Source organism: Aethalodelphis obliquidens, unplaced genomic scaffold (assembly GCF_003676395.1).
Source record: "Aethalodelphis obliquidens isolate GAN/ISIS:26980383/991018 unplaced genomic scaffold, ASM367639v1 scaffold2, whole genome shotgun sequence".
NCBI lineage: Eukaryota > Metazoa > Chordata > Mammalia > Artiodactyla > Delphinidae > Aethalodelphis > Aethalodelphis obliquidens.
The window spans coordinates 9,393,484-9,410,169 of NW_020837946.1; positions in this window are offsets into that span (position 1 = coordinate 9,393,484).

Below are 16,686 nucleotides of genomic sequence, written 5' to 3' on the forward strand. Positions count from 1 at the left end.
CACACACACACACACACACACACACACACACACACACACACACACACACTGTGCCTCTCCTTTCCATCAGGAGGAATTCATCCTTACTGCTCTGACATCCACCTTAGGTGAGAACTACAGTGTTGGGAAAAGGATATCCTCTTGTACCAAATATAACTTTCAGAGAATTTTAAATTCAGAAAATGTCATGGCAATTGTCGCTTTTCCAATTTAAAAACAGTCTTAACTAAATTCATTGAGAAAAGTCCAGTAGTTCTAACCGACGTTAGAGGATGTTAAGTAAAGATTCAAGCCAGTGTTTTCAACGTTCTAGAATTACTTAAAAGAAGTTGGTCTGTCAGCATTGCATTATGCGCTAATGGAGTGGGCCAATAAGCTTCCTTTCCTCCATGGACAGTTTAGCGCTGGCGTAGATTCCTTTGCTCCCATTGTTCTGACACGGAATGTTCCAGAGTGATGGAAAGAATACAGGATCCGTTTCCTCCCAAAGCACTAAATGGTGTTTTGACAAACAGAAGAAGTTGAGATTTTTGTGGTCTTTCTCTCCAATGTACCATTTTCCTTGCCCCGTCTCACAACACCCCTGGGGGTGGGCGGAGGTGAGACAGGGAATCTAATCAATTACTGATCAACCTGACATTCACCACAAAGTGGATGAATTAAAAGAAAAAAAAGTAGGTTTTTTTAAAAAAATCGTTTTTCCTTTACATGGAGATTTTCATGAGGAGTGCATGGTCAGTGAAGCATACTGCAAATGTTTCAATGTGATGTGTTCAGTCCTCCTGTTTTATCATCTGCAGGACATGCCAAACTCTAGCCTTATCTCTGGTGCCTGGCATGATGCCCGACCTCGATGGCATTCAAACAGGCACAGAGGAATGAATGGGGAATTCGTCACCTGTGTTGTTCCCTCTCTGCCAGTCAGATTGTTTGTGGAATCTGTGCTCTTTGACTTCAAGGAGTTTAAGATCCAGGTAGAAAGCAACGTGGAACCAAAACAACTATGTACACAGGTAAGTGCTAAATTATGTGGATTTGTATAAATCCAAAGAAGGAGAACTAGGACCATCGATGGTTAGAATTTCGCTGAGTCAGAAAAACTACCTCTCAACACCACCACCACCAAGAGCAGTGTAACAGCCAGGTCTATAACCAGAGATACACCTTATTCTGTACTGAAATGTGCTGTTGACACAGTCCTATTGTGTTTTTCGGTAAATAGTTGACGTGGGTCAGTAGAAACAAGACAAAATCAGAGTTTGTTCAGGAAGGAAACAGATTTCATGGCTATGTAGGATCACCTAGGAATTATTAAGGAATATTAGTGCTGATCAAAATAAAAAAGCATTGCTATAACAAATAAATGAAAAAACGACCTTGGTATTCCTATTGCCAGACTGGATATGATACAAGGAGAAGCAAAAGTCCATTCTGAAAACAAACGAAGTTTTTAAAATCAGTTTGAGGATTACAAGTAGAAAATTGTGATATACTTCTTTCAAAATACAGTTAGTGCAGACAGCCCAGGAGAGAGGAAAAGTCAACAAACTGACTTTTTCCAATTGCCAATACATTTAGAGGGTCCAGTTCTATCAATTATGTTTTCTTTTTCTGGTTTTTTTTTTTGACGATAAAAACTTTTAAAACTCAAATCTGCTTTTTGTTTCCATTCAGAGTTTTGTAACTATCGATAAAATACTGTGAAATTGCAATATTAAACCCTTTTCTGATATTTATAAATCTTGTTATGAAGATTTCTTTTTATCTGCCATGGTATTTTAGAAAGATGCCTGGGCTCTACATTTCGAGAACTGAGGTTCTTTTTTGAATTTGACCTCGGATAATTTTCACTGAGTGTTTCCTTACCTGTGAAATCATGGGAGCAGATGAGATTAATATTCTGCTCTCAAATTCTAAGCTTCTAACACCTGTCATGATCCTTGGACCTTCTTTTCAGATCAACTCAACTGATTTAAGAGGGTACATAGGTCCTCTTCTAGTTAAGTTGAACAAAATAACGTAACTGTTTCCTACATAGGTTGAATTTGCCAAAAGAAAAGTACCGATCTATTTTGGAAACACTCTGAAGTTGCTTTTGGTCACTTATTAACACCAGGTATTAAACTGGCTCAGGAAATATTTTGATTCTATGCTTGGGTCTTTAAAATCCTTCTTAGTGTTTAGTTCTAGTGGATTTTCTGTTGGTTTGTTTAGTTACCATGTGTCAGGTCAGGCAGTGGCATTGGCTAGGATTGAGATGCTAATAACCAATGCCATTGGTTAGATTCTTCTTCAAAACCTAGAGATGTGCAGATTCTCAGATCTGGAAGTCGTTAGGAAGGCAAACCAACCTTCTATTTTTGAAAATGATTGAGTTGGGAATTCTCTGGTGGTCCAGTGGTTAGGGCTCTGTGCTTTCACTGCCGAGGGTTCAGGTCCAATCCCTGGTCAGGGATCCCGCAAGCTGAGGGGAGTGGCCATAAATAAAATAAATAAATTTAAAAAAATGATTGAGTTGGCATACCTTCCTCAAGATCACATACTTGTTATTTTCCAGATGGGTGACACACTGGAGATTAAGACCCCTCCCACAGGAAGGGGTATACAGGCTCTCTCAATGCCCAAAGGGACAGGATATCATGCTAAGGTGTTAAACCAAGGTTTTGTCCTCAACCCTCCTTCCATCCCTTCCTTCCCATTTCTTCCCCAGCCACTCAGCATGAGCAAGAGCTTCCTGTGTATGTTGAGTCTTAGGTAGGAAGGCCATGGAGAAAATAAAGAGAATTTCTGGCTTCCGGGTTTCTAAATAGAACATCTATCATGGATAGCAGTCTTATAATTACAGCTTCTCATTGCAAACACTCCGCCTAAAAAACAGAACACCAGGCTTTTTGGCAGGGGAAGTGTGTGTGTGTGTGTGTGTGTGTGTGTGTGTGTGTGTGTGTGCGCGCGCGCTTGCTTATGTCTGCTTTTTGTTTTATTTTTTGAATACCCAAAGCTGGGCTTTTGCATGTCAGTAGCCAAAGCCTCAGTGATTCAGAGCAAACACTCTATGGGATTGTAAGGATAGTTTTACTGCCACATAACGGGAGATAAAAATTCGAGCCTCTGGGAAGTCAACTAGGGAGACGGAGCAGGAAACGATGAGGAAGAAATTATGGCATGTCCCTGAGAAGTCACACAGCGCTCACAACCCAGGTGGGCGGAGTCCCCAACGGGGCAGGAGAGAATGGCTCGTGAGTTTTGCTGGATTTGCTGACACAATCACCTTCCTCTAGGGCCTGGTTCTCAGCTTTCCGTGGAAACCACAGAGTAACCCTCCAAATACGCATTTTTTTCATTTTGCCAGAACAGAGAAGCAATTTAATAAATTCAGCTTAATTTAGGATTCCACTTGGTAGATGAGTTTGCTTTTCTTGTTTACACACACCAGCGATGGGAGGAATAGAACGGTGGCTGCCGAGATGAGCTTTTGCTTTTAGGTATTACATACCATCCACTGAACACAGCTGCTTTCTGTTTTGTAAGATTAAGTTTGCCATAAAACTTTTGTTCTGGGGCTTCCCTGGTGGCACAGTGGTTAAGAATCCGCCTGCCAGTGCAGAGGACACGGGTTCGAGCCCTGATCCGGGAAGATCCCACGTGCCGCGGAGCAACTAAGCCCGTGCGACACCACTACTGAGCCTGCGCTCTAGAGCCTGTGAGCCGCAACTACTGAAGCCTGTGTGCCTAGAGCCCGTGCTCCGCAATAGGAGAAGCCACCACAATGAGAAGCCCGCGCACTGCAACAAAGAGCAGCCCCCGCTCTCCACAACTAGAGAGAAGCATGTGCAGCAATGGAGACCCAATGCAGCCAAAAATAAAATTAAATAAATTTTTTTAAAAAAAGAGAAACAACTTTTGTTCTGTAACTTCTTATTCTTTCCTGCTCCATGGACTTCCAATCAACTTTCTCCCAATTTCTCAAAAAAGAGAAAAAAAAAATCCCACTTCCTTCTCTCCTCTCTGCTAGATACGAGATATGAATGGGAGAGGAAGGCATTTTGTTTGTTTGTGGCTGCAGCATGCTTGCAGGGTCTTAGTTCCCCGACCAGGGATTGAACCCGGGTCCTCAGCCGTGAGAACACAGAATCCTAACCACTGGACCACCAGGGAATTCCCAAAGGCGTTTATTTTAGATTCTAATATACCATGAATCCTGTAGGGAGAAGTTAGAAAAGTGATTGAGGGCCCAGCCTGGTATTTCTCCCCTTGGGTCAACACTGTTTGAGTCCCAGTTCTACCTGAAAGGAAAGAAAATAATAAGGTAGCTGTTTGTATCTTTCTGTGTGTGTGTGTGTGTATAAAATAAATCAACTCACAGCCAGAGAAAACAAAGTAACAGCCTCTTCTACCTGAGTGGCACTGAAGTATTACCAAGGTCACCGTCACAGCCACTAAGGCTTCTCAGGTATTTGACCTAAAAAACTAAAACAAAAACAAAAAACTGAACCTTGGCATTATCTAAGTTTGAAAATGAATACCATCTCTATTTTTCCTACCAGATTTAAAAAAAAAAAAAAAAGAAAGAAAAATACCCTCACTTAGGGACTTACTGAAAATCGAGAAAAGAAATAAAAATGTGTCGAGCTCAAGTAGAAACAATCGAGGGCAGGGCCCCTTCTGCAACCCCTTTGTTCAGGTCCCTTTAGAGCCGAGACAGTAGGTCTCAGGCCTGGTCAGGTCAGCTCCTAACTGTCCACTCATCTGTCAAGAGGACCCAGGCAGCTGCCCAGGCAAACAAGAGGTTGCTGTAACGTGGGATCCTCCTCCTGTTAAAAGGACATCCAATGTGTGTCTGCAGGTCGTGAATAGGTGCAGGCAGTGCCCAGAGAGAGAATGACTCCGGATAAACACACCCACGTATCACATCCACTCCCTGGGGGAGGCGCTTAGTATTTTAAAACCGTGTTCAAATATTCACAGGCATTTCTTTTCTCCGTGTGCCAGTGACAAAACATGCTGTGAGTCACTTGTAGCTCAAAAAAAAAAGGAGTTACTCTTTTTTTTTTTTTTAAGGGTGTGGTTCCCTTTGTAGTTACAGTTTGATGTCATTAGCTGGCTGATGGGGTCATAGTCCCTTTTAGGGTGATGTCAATTTTGAACAGGTGTGCAAGCATTTTTATATAGATTTCATTTCATCCTGGTTTAGCTGCTCTCTTAAAACATTTCTAGGATTATAGTATGGCAACCGTCTCAGCGTTGGTCCAGTTTCGTTGTTAAATGGATGCGGAAGGTGTGTAGAGCGGGCCTCTGTCTGGTAACCCTCTGAATCCTATCATTTAGAGCTAGCAAATTTCTCAGCAATCATCTGGTCCAGATTTCTCATGTTTCAGATGACAAAAGAAGTCAAGAAGGGTCCAGGGACTTGATCAGGTAGCTGGTAAGTAGCAGAGCCGTAGGTGGAGACTAAGACTCTGAGCCCTGGGCTCTATTTGTGAGCCCTGGACTCCTGGAAGCTCAGGATGGGGCATCAGCGTTACCCACCTCCTCCTACTCAACACGAACTCTGTTTCCCAGTGTCCTCAACCAGGATCCTCTTCTTCACCTGTTGACCCCTCCTGCTTCTCAATCCATTCTTCAAAAGCTCTAATTATTAAAAGAGTCTTGCAATTTTTGTAATAACTTCTGCTGGAAAAGCATTTTATGTGTTTTTTTTTGAATTTTATTTTTTTATACAGCAGGTTCTTATTAGTTATCTGTTTTATACATCCCAACCTCCCAGTTCATCCCCACCCCACATTTTATGTCTATTTTCCATATCTGATTTTTTTAATCCTGTGACAAAAACACCTAATAGAAGTCTTTGCTCTTTTAGTTTTATTTCTTTATTATTGGAAAAATGGATGGTTTCTAGAAAATGACTCTTCCTAGGGAGTTTTTCTCTCTGCTCTCCTTCCATTTTCCCTGAATTTATTATCAGTAATTTTACAGAAATCTTTCCTAAGCTACTACTACCCAAGGGAATAGTAAGCATAGGTTTCTTACCTAAATGGTTTTGAATTAATGTTAAGACTGAATTCTAACAAAAGGAGGAGGTTGAGTCTGGGTAGAAAAGCTCATCTTGAGATGTTGAATCTGCCTCTGTAACTGAAGTAGTGAGACTGTAACTAGGGACTCAGCACTATTCCGACTCAATTTCTTAGTTGTGATACGGCCGTGATCTTATGCTTGTGATGCCTGACTTCTACCCTAGTTTACCATTGACTTAGCTTAGCTTGCTGCTGATGGAGAAAGCTGTTGATGCATATGGAGACTGAAGATTAGTTGTTCTCTAGGCTTCACCCTTGTTCCTTATTCGCCAGGACTAGCTGACCAAAGATTTATGGCTCAGATAATGTTCCAACCTGAAACGAGACCTGACGGCTACTTGGAACCTTGAGATGGAGAGGATCATCTCTGAAAACAGAAGATTGCCCCCTCCCCAGTACATAGCCCCTTCCTCTTTTCCCTCTACCATCTCTGAGCACAAGCTGGGGAGCAGGGAGTTGGTTCTTTGGGACATGAGTCCACCTTCTCCACAGGATTGCTGGCTTCCTCAATAAAGCTATCTTTCCTTTGACTAACACTTGTCTCTCAGTATTGGATTCTTGAGTGATGAGCAGACAAACCTGAGTTCAGTAACACCTTTCTCCTGGCGATTTTCATTCCGGTCCAGTCTTTTGAAATCATCCTAGGTAACATCTAATCCCCTTTCCATGAGGTACTCCTTAAAATATTTGAAGTACCCTCTCATTTCTTCTGATTTCCCCATCCCAATATTTTTCTCCTCTAAGCTGCACCTCACACATTTCCTTTAATTCCTGGTGACGTCTCACCCTGTCCGTTTGACACAATGCCAGAGTCACTCACTCTCCCTCAAGTTCCTGACATCTTGTCACTGTTTGTGTCCGTTCTTCAAATGGTCGTACTTACACTAAAAGAATAGTCCTGTGATGTCTGCCTGACACAGACCACAGTGAGAGGCTCTCTCATTACAGACCCTTTACCTCCATCCCCAGAGCCTGAGATCACATTCACTTTCTTGGCCACCACATCACACTGTTAATTAATACTGAACATGTGGTTGACATCACTCCCAGTCTATTTTTCTTCCAGTTTGATATTTCCATCTGTCCATGTCCCATTCTAGACCTGGTCCCTGGCATATTCGAGGTTTACGTGTTTAGAGTAATTTTACAGATAGACGTTTATATTCTCTGTGGCAGACAGTATATTCTCATGGAGGCTGAGCCCTTGAACTCCAGAGGCAGATGTGTGAGGCCAAAGCCTGACTGAGCGGCTTTGTCTCTGTGTAAACTGTGATCTCACCTTTCCCCACCCAAAGGCTGAGGAAGATGATGATGCATGCTTCACAATTACATGAAGTAATTCTGAAAAACCTTTGATTAGGGTCTCTCTTGACATCCTTGTAGATAAAATGGAGAAAGATAGTTTCCATCAACCCTCTGTCTCTTGAGATTAGGATATTTAGCCAGTTATGAATTCATCTAAATCTACTAAAAGGCATTTAGGACAGTGTCTAGCTTATAGTAAAAGTGCTCAGCAAACATTAACACTTGTTTTTAGTTAACATTGTGCTCTACCTTTTTTTCCCATTTGTTGAAGTTCTTCTCCTTTTACTTCCTCTTCCCCTCTCCTTTCCTTCCCTCTACAATCTCCTCACAATAACCCTGCCTTCCCTGTGCACCCTTAGAATGCTAATACTAGAAGTCTGCTGTGTTTTCTTCCATACCTAATTTTTCTCCAAGTCTTTTCACACAGGTACTGTTGAGTTTGGGGGCCCAAAATGACTTAACATTTTCTATATTGATATATCTTGTTGGATATGAATCCAATAATGTATTAAAAATGAGGTACCACAAACAGGATTTATTCCAGATATTCAAGGCTGGTTCAATGTTAAAAAAAAAAAAAAAAATCAGTTAATGTAATCCATCCATCACATCAATAAGCCAAAGAAGAAAAATCAGTCTTACAGTCAAATGCAGAAAAAGCATTTGATAAAATCCAACAGCCATTCATTATACAAACTCTCAATTATACAAACTCTCAGAAAAACTAAGAATAAAACGGAACTTCCTCAACTTGATAAAGAACATATATAAAAAATGTACAGCTAACATATATAATGGTGAGAATCTGGATACTTTCTCCCTAAGATCCTCTTTTATCACTCCTATTCAACATAATACTGGAAGTCTTAGCTACTCAATAAGACAAGAAAAAGAAATAGAATGTATACAGATTGGAAAGAAAGAAAATCACTCTTCATTGTTTTTTGCCTATTTATTACCCTCAGCTTGTTCTTCATTTTAACTCTCATTTGAGATTGCTCTTAATGGAAGGTTTTGGCTAACTTCTTACATCCATTCTTGATTATGAGACTTTTTTCCCTTTTGGGAGAATGTACGTTTTATAATGGGTCTCCATAAAAAGAGTTAAGGATGGTTTTAGGGTACCAGGAGTGGGAGGCTGGTCAGGTGAGAAAACTGCAAATTTTGAGGTGAATTATTCCTAAATTCTCATCCCAGGCTGCCTCTGAAACTGAAACCTTCTGAGACTCAGCTCCCTAAGTCAGAAGACAAGAGTAATAATATCTGTCTTGTAGTTTTCCTTTTTTTTTTTTCCAAGCCATGTTGTGTGGCGTGTGGGATCTTAGTTCCCTGACCAGGGTTTGAACCCAGGCCCCCCTGCTTTGGGAGTGCAGAGTCTTAACCACTGGACCATCAGGGAAGTCCCTGCCTTGTAGTTTTGCTGTGAAGATTAAAGTGATAAAATAATGTAAATCACCTTTACTAAAAACACATCCAGGACATATGATTATTGTAGTGATGAAACCTCAGTGAACAAACACTAATGGGAGACAGGATCTGGGGGAAATATGAGGAAGGGTTCAGGGACAGTGAAATAGTTAATATTGGTCTTGATGGGTGAATCACTGCTGCTATGTGAATCACATTAGCTTGAGCTAATCACTGCTGCTACACAGAGAATATTCTAGAGTCTGCCTAAGTGGCCAATGGGTTGGGTGGTCCTCAGCATAGCAGTGACTCATAATACTTGTTTACCCTTGGTTCAGAGAGATTTGGGGTAATGGTCCCTGGGACTGAATGTGGAGAATGGATGGTTTGAGCCTGGGGCTCCTCAGTGTGCAGAACTAGAGACATTTCCAGCCACTTGTCTCTCCCTTCTTCCAATCCAGATTCCTTACTCTTGTCTGTAATGTGTTCCTTGATCCTTCCCAACTTTTGCTGTTGCCCCTGTTGCAGGAAACAATGTGTGGTGCGAGAGGATGGTCACGTCCTAGGTCTCAGGTGAGTTCCTGGGATGGCTGCCGATTGTGGGCTCTTGGCTTCCTGCAGGGAAGAATTCAAGAGCAAGCCACAGTAAGGTGAAAGAAGGTTTATTCAGGGAGAAACACACTCCACAGACAGAGTGTGGGCCATCTCGGAAGGTGAGAATAGTGCGAGGGTACGGGCAGTTTTTATAGGGGTGGGTAATTTCACAGGCTAATGAGTGTGAGGAGTATTCCAGCTATTTTGGGGAAGGGGTGGGGATCTCCAGGAATTGGGCCACTGCCCATGGCTCCTGTGGGTGTGTCATTTAGCGTGCTGATGTGTTACAATGAGCGCACACTGAGGCTCAAGATTTAGTGGAAGTCGACTTGTCTGCTATCTTGGACCTAGCTGGTTCTAAAAAGTTTATGTCATGTCCTCTGGCTATGTCATTCTTTTAAAGGTTGTGCCCTGCCCCCTTCCTGTCTCACCCCTGCAGGAGCAGAGTTTCTCTGTCGAGGGTCTCCTGTCTCCTCGTCTCTGCTGATCCAGCAATTTGTTTATGGTTTTGCAGAGGATGGGAAAGCATCTCTTACAATGACCAATAGTGAAACTGGCTAGTGATGGGAGTCGAGGAGAACACAGTCAGGGCAATATGAGGTATGATCCTCTTAGAGCTCTCAAAGCATGGAATCTGGACCTTGCCCCTGGGGATAGGAAATGCACAGTGTAGGTTTTTATCTCATATTGTCTCTTTGTCTCATCACTTGCTCAAGTGCCTTTGCAACAATGATTCTCTGTGGAAATATAACACCCCAAACTCTAGGTTCAGAAATAAGCTATCATTGCCCTGACACATTGCCTGTGAAGGTGGTTGTCTCCTCTCACATGCCCACTTTCTTACAGATAACACACAGTGACTATTATTTCCATTCTAAGCTTCACTATGTCCTTCCTTCGTGCTTTGCATTTAGACTGACCTTCTTTTTCTAGGTTCCTAAGGTGGAAGGTTAGGTTATTTATATGAGGCCCTTCTTCTTTCTTTAATACGGGTGTTACAGCTACACTTTTCCCTCCAAGCACTGCTTTCCTTCAATACCATACCTTTTGCTATGATGTGTTTTTGTTTCTATTAATCTCCAAGCATTTTCTAATTTTCCTTATAATTTCATTTTTGGCTTATTTAGTAGTGTGCTGTTTAATTACCACATATTTGTGAATTTCCCAAACTCTCTTTTGTTATTGATTTTTAATTTAATTCCATTGTGATCAGAGAACATTCTTTGCTTGATTTCAGTCCTTTCAAATTTACTGTGGCTTGTTTTATGTCTAGCATATGGTCTATCCTGGAGAATGTTCCACGTGTACTTGAGAAGAATGAGTATTATGCTGTTGCTGGGTGGAGGGTTCTATAGACAGCTCTTAGGACTAATTGGTTTACAGTGTTGTTGAAGTCTTCTCTTTCTTTGTTGATCTTCTGCTTAGTTGTCTATTCATTATTGAAGTGAAGTATGAAGTCTCTGTTATTGTTTAGTTCTCCCTTTGGTTCTGTCAGTTTTGCTTCATGTTTTTTGGGCTTTGTTGTCAGGTGCGTGTATGTTTATAGCTTGTTATGTCTTCCTTATGCATTTACCCTCTAGTGAATTTTTCATTTCAGTTATTGTACCTTTCTGCTTCAGAATTTCTTTTTTTCATAATTTATATGATTTAATTGATATTCTCTATTTTTTGTAATATTTTTCTCAGTCCTTCCTTTAATTTTTGATAGGTGGTTTCTTTTAATTCTTTGAATATATTTATTATAGCTCTTTAAAAATCTTTATTTAACAAGTCAGATGTCTAACTTTCTATTGCCTACTCTCCCTCCCCCCACTGTGCATAAACCATAGTTTCCTGTTTCTTTGCATGTCTTGTATTTGTTTGTTGAAGATTGGATAGTTTTAATAATATCATAAATCATATCTCCCCCCTTGCTGGGTTTGTTGTTGTTGCTGTTAGATGTTGTTGTTGTTTGTTGTTGTTGTTATTTGTTCAGTGGCTTCTCTGGGCTAATTCTGTATAATCTGTATTTTTGCTCATATGTGGCCACTGAAGTCTCTGCTTGGTTAGTTTGATGGGCAGCTAATGATTGGACACAGGTTTCTTTAAATGCATGCAGTGGTAGGTCAGTCTTTGCTGGGGCCTCTATGTGTATGTATGTATATTGGGACATGCCTTCAATTTGCAGGCAGGCAGTTTACTACTCTGCTTTAGCTTCACTTCTGGCTCATGCAGAGCCTCAAAGTCAGCCAGAGGGGAGGGATTAGGGCCTTTTCAGGTCTTTCCTGGGCATGTGCACAGCTCTACAAATGCATACAGTCTTCTAGATCCCCAGGAATATGTCAGAGCTTTCCAAGACCCCTATGGGCATCTCATTTCCCAGCTTTTAAAAAGTTTTTTGTTCAGTCCCAAGTGCTATTGTTATCTCAGGCAGCTGCAATGTTAAACAACTGACACATATTGTTTTTTGTTTGTTTACAAATGCCCTGGGAATAGGGTTGTTTGAATAGAATGAGTTTTGAGTAAGGTCATATAATGATAACCTTGAGAAGAGTACTTTTCAGGATGCTTCTAGGCAGATCAAATAGTGACAGTTCTCTGAGGATAGGCTTTGAGAAGCTCCAGACCCTCTTTCCTCCCTCCGGTGGCTGCTAGGCTGACCATTTTCACAGCTATCATAGTTGTGGGGCTGTTAGTTTTCAAGGCTACCATGGAGCTGGGGAAATGGGGATGGGATTAGGGCAAGGAAAAATATAGGCTTCATTGTTCTTACTGAGATTCAGCAGGTCTTCTTGAATTAATGTTCCTCAGATGATTGCACACCTTTGGTTAATTTCCAGAGTTCTAACAAATGTTGTTTTTGACAATTTTTCCAGTGTTCTCATTGCTTTCATGGAGGAGTGGATTGTTTGAGGTCCTTACTCCGCAATTTCAGAAATGTTTCTACAGTGATTAGGTAACAAATGTGTGTGTGTGCATGTGTGTGTGTGTGTGTGTGTGTATATATATAAAGGAGGGGGCCGGGGAGAGAGTGAGAGAGAGAGACCACATTGTGGATGTGAATACGGTTTAACTTGTAGACCAAGGTAGGAGCAGTCTGTAGAAAGTTCCCCCCACCTCACAATGAAAGTACAGTTGTCCCTTGGTGTCCACCGGGAGCTGGTTCCGGAACCCCAACCCATGGACACCAACATCCACAGATGTTCAAGTCTCTTATATAAGATGATTTAGTACGGTTGGCTCTCCATGCCGAACCTGGATGTGGAGGGCTGACTGCAATACATTCCTTGCTTAGATCTAAGATTCCACCCTTAGGGAGCTGTTCTTCCGGCGGGGATCGTGTGTGTGTGTGTTTGTGTGTGTGTGTGTAACTAACTCTACCTGACTTCTTTTTTTAAAATGCACATAACTGTGAGAAAGATAGGTAGAGTTCACCCAGTTGTTTCTCTTCTTAGCCGGAAGGAAATTCTCTGAGTGAGAACTTGACCAGAGTGGAGATGGGGGTTGGTGAGAAGTCAGAATGAAAAGGAAGAAGACAGAGGCCCTAAAGACAGAGATCTCCTATTTTCCAAATTTCCTGAAAAGTCCCTCCATGTAGATTGGGGGTGGTGTGTGTGTGCACACGTGCATGCACATGTGTGTTTGTTCATGGTTAGAAAATCACAGAAGAGGAGGTGTAGAGGCTCCTGGACTGTGTCGACTGAAAAAAAAAAAAAAAGCGGACTCCAAAAATAAAGAATTATGTTTTATTCAGCAGACATACTGAGGACTTAAGCCTGGGAGGCAGCCTCTCAGATAGCTCTGAGGGACGTTTCAGAGCTCAGAGGTAAGGGAGGAGCCAGGGTACACAGGAGTTTTTGCAGCAAAAACCAGGTGGTCAGCATCAAAAGATTACTGTTAATTAAAGAAAAACCAGACATAATCAAGTTAATGAATTTAGTGCTTTTCTCTTTATGGGAAGATGCAAGAGTCAGGGCTCACTGCAATCATTCCTTTGAAATGCACCTTAGCTATCTAGGGCCAGTATCTTGTTTTTTTCCATCCTGAATTCCCTCAGGGTACACTGTGGAGAGGGGTCATTGGCTACAGTGGCTATGGCGTGATGGCCATAACATCTTTGTTTACGGATATGGCAGGCAACTTTCTTCGTCCACAACTGCAAGTCCGAAGGCAGAAACCTGCTCTTCTGTCTAAGTCATGCATCTCTTTGGGTGAGTCCCTCTTTCTGCTTCAGTTTTTTTTTTTGTTTGTTTGTTTTTGTTTTAAAGTTCAGAGACAGATTAAGTGAGCTATCTACCATCCAAGTTCTTTTTTTCTTTTATTAATAGTAATCTTTTATTTATTTATTTTTTTTATATTTATTTTTGGCTGTGTTGGGTCTTCGTTTCTGTGCGAGGGCTTTCTCTAGTTGCGGCGAGCGGGGGCCACTCTTCATCGCGGTGCGTGGGGCTCTTCACTATTGCGGCCTCTCTTGTTGCGGAGCACAGGCTCCAGACGCGCAGGCTCAGTAGTTGTGGCTCACGGGCTTAGCTGCTCCGCGGCATGTGGGATCTTCCCAGACCAGGGCTCGAACCTGTGTACCCTGCCTTGGCAGGCAGATTCTCAACCACTGCGCCACCAGGGAAGCCCCTTCTGCTTCAGTTTTCATGTCCATGAAAACAAGGTTGAGGAGCTAGTCTAAAATATTTCTGGCTAGAAATTCTAAAGTTCTATGAGGTAGAAGCCTGCAAAATATAGCAAACCACATTTAAAGTGAACTAGTAAGAGCTTGAAACTTTTTGGAAGTATTTTTCCCTTTTATATGCACAATGAAACAAAAGAACTACTGAGTCCCACACTGAGCTGTGGCATCTTCACTGTTTACCTTTAGTGTTGGAACAAATGTCCTGGCCCAGCAACTTCCCCCATCGTGGCCTTTTTTTCAGGGGACAGAGCATGGTGTGTCTCATTAGAGGAAGGAAGCAGCCTCTCACTCTGCTGAGTTCAGATTACACACGGATAGGATGGGTCGCTGTCACCAGCATTAATAATGAAAGACGGATGGCTGTGTAGGGCACAAATAAAGAATGTTGGTAAATCCTCTTACTTGAGAACCGATCGGGAGTTCTGCTGACATCAGGAGTTGAGTTTTTAACAGCCCAGAATGTTTGCACATAATATGAGCTGAAATTCACACTGTTGACCTTGGGATTGCTTTCAGTCGCCCTATGTTTCCAGGAGGATTAATTTATCAGCCTACTGTTTATCACCAAGGCTAATTCTACTTGAGGCGATATAGTGGGTTAAGTAAGTTTCCTGCAGGGCCTTAGCCATCTTGCAGCAGCCCCCTGAAAGCTCTAGACCTGTGTTGATTGCATGCTTTCTGCTCTGCTCTTGGGTCCAAATATACCCTCAAATGCTCTATTCATAGCCAGAGGCAAATGACTGATAATAGTTTGCAGCTCTTCCTGAGAGTATTTTCAAATGAAGAGGGACAAAGTAACAAAGTATCAAGAATAGCAGAAAAATGACACCCAGTGGGCTGATGCTCCTTGTTCTATCATGATTGTCAAGTGAGCCGTGATGGGGAGGCCACATCAAAGCCAGGGAGTGAAGCGTATGGTGTTTAGTCATGTCTGCTGTGGGTTAGCGAGAGTTACCATGGTAAACACGACACATTGCTAAGCCTGGTGTACAAGGAAGATATCTGTTGTGCAGTTCATCTGAACTGGGTTTGATTATGACCTCTGCCACTGACTTATGGACTGAGCTCCTGAGAGAATTAAAGAGAAGATGTGAATTAAATGAGAAGGTGTGTGTAAAATGTTCAGAAGAGTGTGGGGTGAGAAAGCAGTTGAGCTTCCCTAGACTGTGAATTTTCAAACCTATCTTATTCATCTTTGTATTCTGGCATAATGCCTGGCCCATAATAAACCCTCCATAAATATTTGGTGAATTAATGTACGTTGCATAGAGAAACAGCTTAAAGGAATGAATCCAGTGGTTGGTTCTGAAGACTCAGGTCAACAAGGAAAAATTTGTGTAGTCACTGGGGCTTTCCTGAAGTTGCTCTTTATAAGTTTTCCTCCTATTTTTTTAAAAAATAAATTTATTTATTTATTTATGGCTGCATTGGGTCTTCGTTGCTGTGCGCGGGTTCTCATTGCAGTGGCTTCTGTTGTTACGGAGCACGGGCTCTAGGCGCACAGGCTTCAGTAGCTGTGGTTCGAAGGCTCTAGGGCACAGGCTCAGTAGTTGTGGCGCATGGGCTTAGTTGCTCCGTGGCATGTGGGATCTTCCTGGACCAGGGATCGAACCCGTGTCTCCTGCATTGGCAGGCGGATTCTTAACCACTGCGCCACCAGGGAAGCCCTCCTCCTATTTTTTTAAACTTAAAATGTTATTATTAAAGTAAAACAAACACACAGAGAAGTGCACAAATCATAAGGGGACACAGCTCTGTGAATTCTCACGTATCATGTAACCATGATCTGCATAAAAACTGAAGCAACACCAGCTCCCCAGAATGCTGGTATTGCCTTCTCCCATCGTCAGCTATTCCCTGCCCCGAAAGATACCCTTATCCTGACTTCTAACATTATGTATTAATTTTGTTCTATATTTTGTGAGATTCAACTATGTTGTTGCATGGAGTAGTAATTTGTTCATTTTTATTCCAGTAAATGAGTCCACCATAATTTGTTCATCTATTTACCTGATGGATATATTGGTTATTTCCAGTTTTTGGCTATTACAAATAAAATTGCAATGACCATGTGTTTTGGTGCTTTTGATCTGCATTTCTGTGGGATGTGAGTAAAACCTTGCAGTGAAATTGCCAAGTCACAGGGTATGTTTATGTTTGACGTTAACAGGTACTACTAAAAAGTTATCCAGAGCAGTTGTACCAGTTTACACCCTCCCAGTAGTGTCTGCAAGACCCCACCTCCCTGCATCCTTGTCAACACATGTCATTGTCAGCCTTTTAAATTTTAGCCATTCTGGTGGGATGTGTGATATTATTTATTTTGGTTTTAATTAGCATTTCCCTGATGACTAATGCTGATGAGCTTCTTTTCATATATTTACTGGCCCTTTTAATATCCCCTTTAGTGAATTCTCCTCTTATTTTTCTTTTTCCTCTTATTTTTTAAGACTGTGCTTTGCAGTTGGAATTTTAATATTTTTAATGAGCATATGTTATTGATTTTACTTGCTAGAAGTTATCAAACTCTGGCTCCATAAATCCAGGACTCTATGGTAAACTTGTTGCTAATTTCTTCTCTTTAAGGAGAAAGGTCAGTATTTATACGTGTATTTTTGATACATTCTCCATTCTCAAGGAGATGTC